General features: G+C 44.1%; 1 long non-coding RNA gene across 1 annotated transcript; it reads left to right on the forward strand.

Moving 5' to 3' along the window:
* Nucleotides 1-4,730: 4,730 nt before the first annotated feature.
* Nucleotides 4,731-5,279, forward strand: LOC137476648 (uncharacterized). Its single transcript, XR_011000496.1, has 2 exons — nucleotides 4,731-4,849; nucleotides 4,880-5,279. It is a non-coding gene; the product is annotated as an uncharacterized lncRNA (long non-coding RNA).
* The last annotated feature ends 1,082 nt before the right edge of the window (nucleotides 5,280-6,361 follow it).

Here is a 6,361-nt window from a genome sequence, read left to right on the forward strand (position 1 = left end):
AACATTACTTTCATGCAGACAGATTTACACAGACTTACACACTCTATTGCAGCATCAAAAAATATTTACTATTTTTAATAGTGATGAACAAACATTGTTCATGTTTGAATTTCATCCACCAAAACAAAGCAGCAGCTGACTTCTGAGTTATGTTACAATTTTTGTAATGCTGATGGATTTAAAATTGATTTTCCTAGTAGTTACCACTTCCCAATTAAATAAAGTTAGTCAAAAGGTCTTAAGACAAGTTTCAACAATGTTTCTTGAATTGCTATTAGTTTTAAGTAGTTACAGAAATTACAGGATTTATAGCTTGATTAAATGCTTGAAATGCTGACATTTTAAGAACAGTATGGAAAAGGGAGCCTATATTTACTAAAATTTCATCTAAGAAACTTTAACCTGGAAAAGTTCTTGCAAGTTTAGATGTTAGAAATTATTCAGAATTCAATTTCTCACTTAGTAACTCATTTAATTAGCAAAAGTCTGCTGTTCACCTACTATCTAAAATTTATTCTGAAATGCCATTTCATGGTGAAGAGAATTCACAATATAGAGGAAACTGGGACACAAGAAATTCTAATCTTCTTGTCTTTCTTAGTCTTGAGAGAACTGTAGTTTGTTCTTAGGATTTCCCGACAAGGCCATGAGCAAAGACTTGATGGACCTTAAGTCCTTTTGTGTCTTATGCACATAGGAATCTCATTTTGCTAGAGCCAGGGAAAAAAATGGAGCCTTCCACAGAGTCTAGCCTTGACCCAGGAAGAACCACATCTGTAGCTGTAGCCACTTTTTCACTGAATTGGTTCTTTAGGGATGTAGTCAGTCAAAATATATTAAAATTTTGCCTACAGACGTACGGCAAGTTTTTAGAGGAGGCACTTGCAGCAGAACAACTGATGCCAATAGGTATACTGAATATTGCCAGCATATTTAGTGCAATATAATTTAACAAAAGGCTAGGTGAGAATTTTCTGATCTCTGAGTTGAAGAAATCAAGCTGTAAGTTGAAGGAAGAATCATAGAAAGGTTTGGATTGGAAGGCACCTCAAGCCTTATTTCTTTCTTTGAACTTTGAAAGGGAGATGCCGATCCCCCTTATTCCCTGTCTGAAAGGGGCAGCGGGGATTTGTCACAGCAGTTTCAGAGGACTTGTGCACCTTGTGCATGACCCAGAGGGTGACCAGAGCTGCTTGGTCCCCAGGGCACAAGGCTCCGAGGTACACAAGGCCAGCAGGGCAGAGCCAGGCAGAGCAGCCGGGCAGAGGGGCAGGCCCAGCTGGGAGCCCGGGGCACCGGGAGAACTCTCTGACAGGCCAGCCCCAAAGCTGGGCTGGAAACCCGCCTGGCAGCAGTGCCCGCGGGCACGGCCACGACAAACTGGGAACGGGCACGGCCACGACAAACTGGGAACGGGCACGGCCACGACAAACTGGGAATGGGCATGGCCACGACAAACTGGGAACGGGCACGGCCGTGACAAACTGGGAACAGGCACGGCCACGACAAACTGGGAACAGGCACGGCCACGACAAACTGGGAACGGGCACGGCCACGACAAACTGGGAACAGGTACGGCCGTGACAAACTGGGAACGGGCACGGCCACGACAAACTGGGAACGGGCACGGCCACGACAAACTGGGAACGGGCACGGCCACGACAAACTGGGAATAGGCACGGCCACGACAAACTGGGAACGGGCACGGCGTGACAAACTGGGAACGGGCACGGCCGTGACAAACTGGGAACGGGCACGGCCACGACAAACTGGGAACGGGCACGGCGTGACAAACTGGGAACGGGCACGGCCACGACAAACTGGGAACGGGCACGGCCACGACAGAGCCCGGGCCGGGGCGGAGTTGAAATGCAGAGCACGGCCCCGGCAGGGCTGCAGGCCCCGGGTGAAGCCGGTCGGAGCCATTCGGGCTATTGGTGCTACTCCCGACAGTGCCCCAGCCCTGACAGGGAGACCTGGATCACACCGTGTACATCCCCGCACACAAGTGTCCTGCTGTCTGCACCTCGCGTACCGGCAAGAGGGATTCTGGTGTCTTTCTGCCCGTTTGGGTGGTTGTCAACCTACCAGCCTTGGAAACCATCCTCTGACTTACACAATAAGCATCAATTAAAGCTGGTTGAAGATGGGCAGGAGTCACATGAGGACAGTTATAGAAAGGATGCCCACAAGGATATGAAAATCTCCGGAGGGGTATCATATGTAGGCTGGATCCCATTAACCAGATTACAGAAAGTTGTTGAAATGAATCCTGTTGCCTAAGGCAAACAACCTTTTTTTAAAATAGTGTGAGTCTAAATAGTACACAGATATTGCCTTCTTTACTAAAAATAAAGTTCACTGGGGCAATGTTTTCTGAACTAAACAGTGCTAAGTGATCTTACAGGTGCTTCCCTTAGTAGCTGATGCATTTCTAAGACTGATAGCATGCAACTGAAGCTTGCTTTGAGCAATATTTCTGAAATTAAACTTCATCAGCTTGCAGAACAAAAGAAGCAGACTCCACCTGTGCGCTCTTGCCTTCAGTGCCAAAAAGAAGAGACGTGGCTGTAAGCAGCCTCACTACACCAAAGGCTCTCTATGTTCTGCCTTCAGGACAGCTTTGTCCAGACTTCACCACTAATCACAGCGGGGTGCAGATCAGGTGCAATCAGTCTGCAAAGCTTTGATCCATGAGCATAATCCAAGGTGACTGCTGTTCCCACCAGGACTTGTGCAGCCTTACAGGCTGTGGGCACTTTTTTACTCTTTGTCAGCCTTTACACGCACCTCGCATCGGAGTACCACCGTGACTCTGACGTGCTGAATGAAGGATATGCTGGAAAACGTTTTTCTGAATACAAAGAGGTGAGGAAAACATGTCATGCAGGATATTTAAGCTTTGAAAGTGTTAGAAATTTGGGACTATATTTATTACATGTTAGCAAATACACTTTGCAAGGTTTTCACATTTCTATGCTGCATTCTCTACACCATGCAGTAGATGGCAGGAGCCAATAAAAATTTCAATGCAATTTTTGTAGAAGTAACTAAGTTGATCAGGCTTATCTTTGTTAGATTCTCATGTTTAATTTAAAAGAATTTTAGAGCAGCCTTTTTACATTTATGGACATTATTAATACACATAATATTTCTCCTGTTGTAAGGTTTATTTCTTTATAATGTAACTTGTATTATTAAACGATTAGTCTTTCAAAATTATGTTGATATTTCAGGGGTTTTTTTATGAGCTCTGAGATTTACTAGGCAACTTCCATAAGTTTCCTAACTTAAATTACACTTTAGGTTCTGTTTTTGTGACATATAAAATATTTACTTCCATGTTATTTGCATTTGAATACATCAGTCACACTACAAAAAACAGAAGAGGAACATGCTCTAGGCATTTAAAAAAACCAAACAAACAATGAAATAAAACATATATCAGAATTAATCAAAACAAGCATAGGTTCAAATATTCAGTTGCAAGGATGACCCCTCCTCCCTAAATTACTCCTCCCAAGTTTAATAAAAAAGAAAATACTTTGCTTTGACTGCCAGTCAAGATTTCCTATGAAATAGTTAATATTTTTTTTAAGTGCTGAGCTCAGTTGTAACTATGAGGGACATAACATTATGTTGTCAGAACCAGTTGCTCACTACATCTTATAATCAAAGGGACCTAGCAGAGAAACATAAGTAAGCATTATGAGAATTTATTATTTGAATTCAGTATGGTCCAGCCCACCTCTGCTTCCTGAGAGGAGACAAGTATCTGTTGATAGCGTGTGCTCTTTGTCCACACAGCTGAACATCTCAGCTTGTGCTTGCAGAAGTTGAGGGCTTTAAGATTGAATTTCCATGGGAGAAGAAGAAAGAAGAAGAAAATGGCTGCAGCCATGCCTCCTCTCCTGTAGGAGTGTGTCTCAGCCCTGTGTGTAACTGGTGCCTGTCCTATGTTGCTGAAGGAAATGAAGCATATGGCTTTAAGATATCAGAGAACAGACAGTTTATTGTGCAAATGTGGAACCAAGCAAGTACTGTTACTTTAACTGAATCTGGAAGTCCTGTAGTCCACTATTTACTGCTATCACTGTCTGGATTATCAATTGTCTCAGGTATGACTCATAAACATCTGGCTAAAAGGAAGAGCTACCACCACAACTTTTTTTCTGTGATTAAAAAAACATTCCCATCAAAGTGGATCACTTGGGGATAGCCTGTTACTGTAAATTTGTCAATGCAAGTTCAACTGATAAATCTGGTTTTAAGTGGATGAAGCACTTGAAACAATTTTGACCTCTATTAAACATACTTGCAACCCTTGTAGATAAGGAAACCCTCTCTATCAGCCCTCCTGTGTAGGCACACAGTTTGTGGTCATTGGGAGTGGGGCTGCAGCTGAACCTCATCCCCAGTGGGTACAGCTGTGAAGAGCAGGTGAGCAGCATTGACAGCAATGAGCCATGGAGTGCCCAGGTGCACTGAGCAACCACCAAAGGGACCAGAGGGCACACAGGGGCACTGCATTAACAATGAGGGGTATAAAAGGTTGTGCTGAAGAACAAGCTGGGTGTGCCTTTATAGCCTTCTGAAGTGGTGTGATATTTCTTTGTATGGGCAGATACTGGAAGCCTTCTGATGTGGTGTTACTCTGTTTGGGTGAACGCTTAAAGCCTTCTGAAATTGTATGGTGATACTCTGTGTATCGTGGTTGTCTCAATTGTGGTGTGTGCTGTGGTGGTCCTTAGCTTCAGTTGTCAGAGCCCTGGGCACAGTCTTTCCCTGCTGTGAGGACTTTGGCTGCCTGTGCCATGGTCAGCACTGATTCCTGCACCTGTAACCAGGAGTGAGGCTGCTGTGCAAGGAGCTCTGTGAGACTGGGCTGCCAGGAGCCTCCCTGGAGGCATCCTCTCAGGCTCAATCCCTTCCATAGTCCTGCCTGAGCTATGTTGCTGTTTTGTAGTCTGGCCATGTTCCTTCCTGAGACAGATCCCCTGATCTCAGTGTCTGGGTTGCCTTTGATCTCTTACATCCCTGAAGACTTGTCTGGCAAGCACTGGATTGTCCTCTGACCCTGTGTAGTGTCACCAGACCTGCTCATGTAGGGTGGTACTTCACCTTTGTTGGTGAGGGCATTGCCCTGCTGTCACCCTTGGCTCCCAGCTCACCTTACCTTGTGGAGCAGCTCTCCTCTGCTCCATCACACCAGGTCACTGGAGCCACTTTTTAAGTAAGGATCTTTTCTAGTGAGCCAGTGAAATGAAAACCTGATCCCAGACCCTTGAAGAAAGTGTAGTTAATTATATCTAATAGCTGGCATATTTTCAACAGTGCACCAAAGCAAACTGGTGTTAGTGAAGCTAAGAGTGTTCTCAACAGCAGTCTGAGTCTGCTAAATCCCTATGATAAACTGGAAAACTCTGGACTGCATTGTTTTCCATCCAAAATCTCAGTACTGTTTTGGTTATTTTGTTTTTCAGCTGCTGAAGGTAGAAGTAGAATTCATCAACACTCTCTCTGGCAAACAAAGGTACTTGTTCTCATTCCTATCCTATAAAGAAGCAACATGTTTCATCAAGGCACAGAGCAACAGCATATAAATATTTGAACCCATGATTCCTCCTCTTCTGACCGTACTGGGTTTGGAAAGAGTACTTTTATTTAAATCCCTTATGATAAATTTATTATTTCTGCAGTGTATTATTTGCAGAATTAGCTTTAGCAAGAGAATTTAGGCAAATTTGGAAGAGGAGAGAGTGATTTGAGGAAGAGTTCATAACATGATACAGTGGAATAGAACTGAAAGCAGACCTCAAAAGGCTATGGGACATAATGATGGTATTTTTTCTGGGACATGTAATTGGTGACAGTCATGTTTGCTGTTCTATTAAACTTCAAAAGTTTAAAAGCCAACCATGTCCTGGGCTGCACCAAAAGCAGTGTGGCCAGCAGGGTAAGGGAGAGAATTCTTCCCCTCTTCTCTGCTCCCATGAGACGTCACATGAGTACTATGCCCAGCTCTGTGGTCCCCAGCACAACAAGGATATGGACCTGCTGGGCAGGAGTTCAAAGGGCGGTCCCAAAAAAGAACAGAGGGCTGAAGTATCTCTTCTGTGAAGACCAGCGGAGCGAGTTGGGATTGCCCATCCTGGAGAAGACTTCAGGAAAGCCATACAGAAGCCTTCCAGTACCTAAAGTGGGCCTACAAGTATAGGGAGGCATTGCTTATCAGGGAGTCTAGGGATAGTACAAGAGATAATGGTATTAAACTGAAAGGGAGTAAGTTTAATTTAGCTATTAGAAAGAAACTCTTTACTGTGAGGATGGTGAGACACTGAAAAAGGTGGGAACTAAAGGA

This window comes from Anomalospiza imberbis, chromosome 6 (genome assembly GCF_031753505.1).
Source record: "Anomalospiza imberbis isolate Cuckoo-Finch-1a 21T00152 chromosome 6, ASM3175350v1, whole genome shotgun sequence".
NCBI classification, from domain to species: Eukaryota; Metazoa; Chordata; class Aves; order Passeriformes; family Viduidae; genus Anomalospiza; species Anomalospiza imberbis.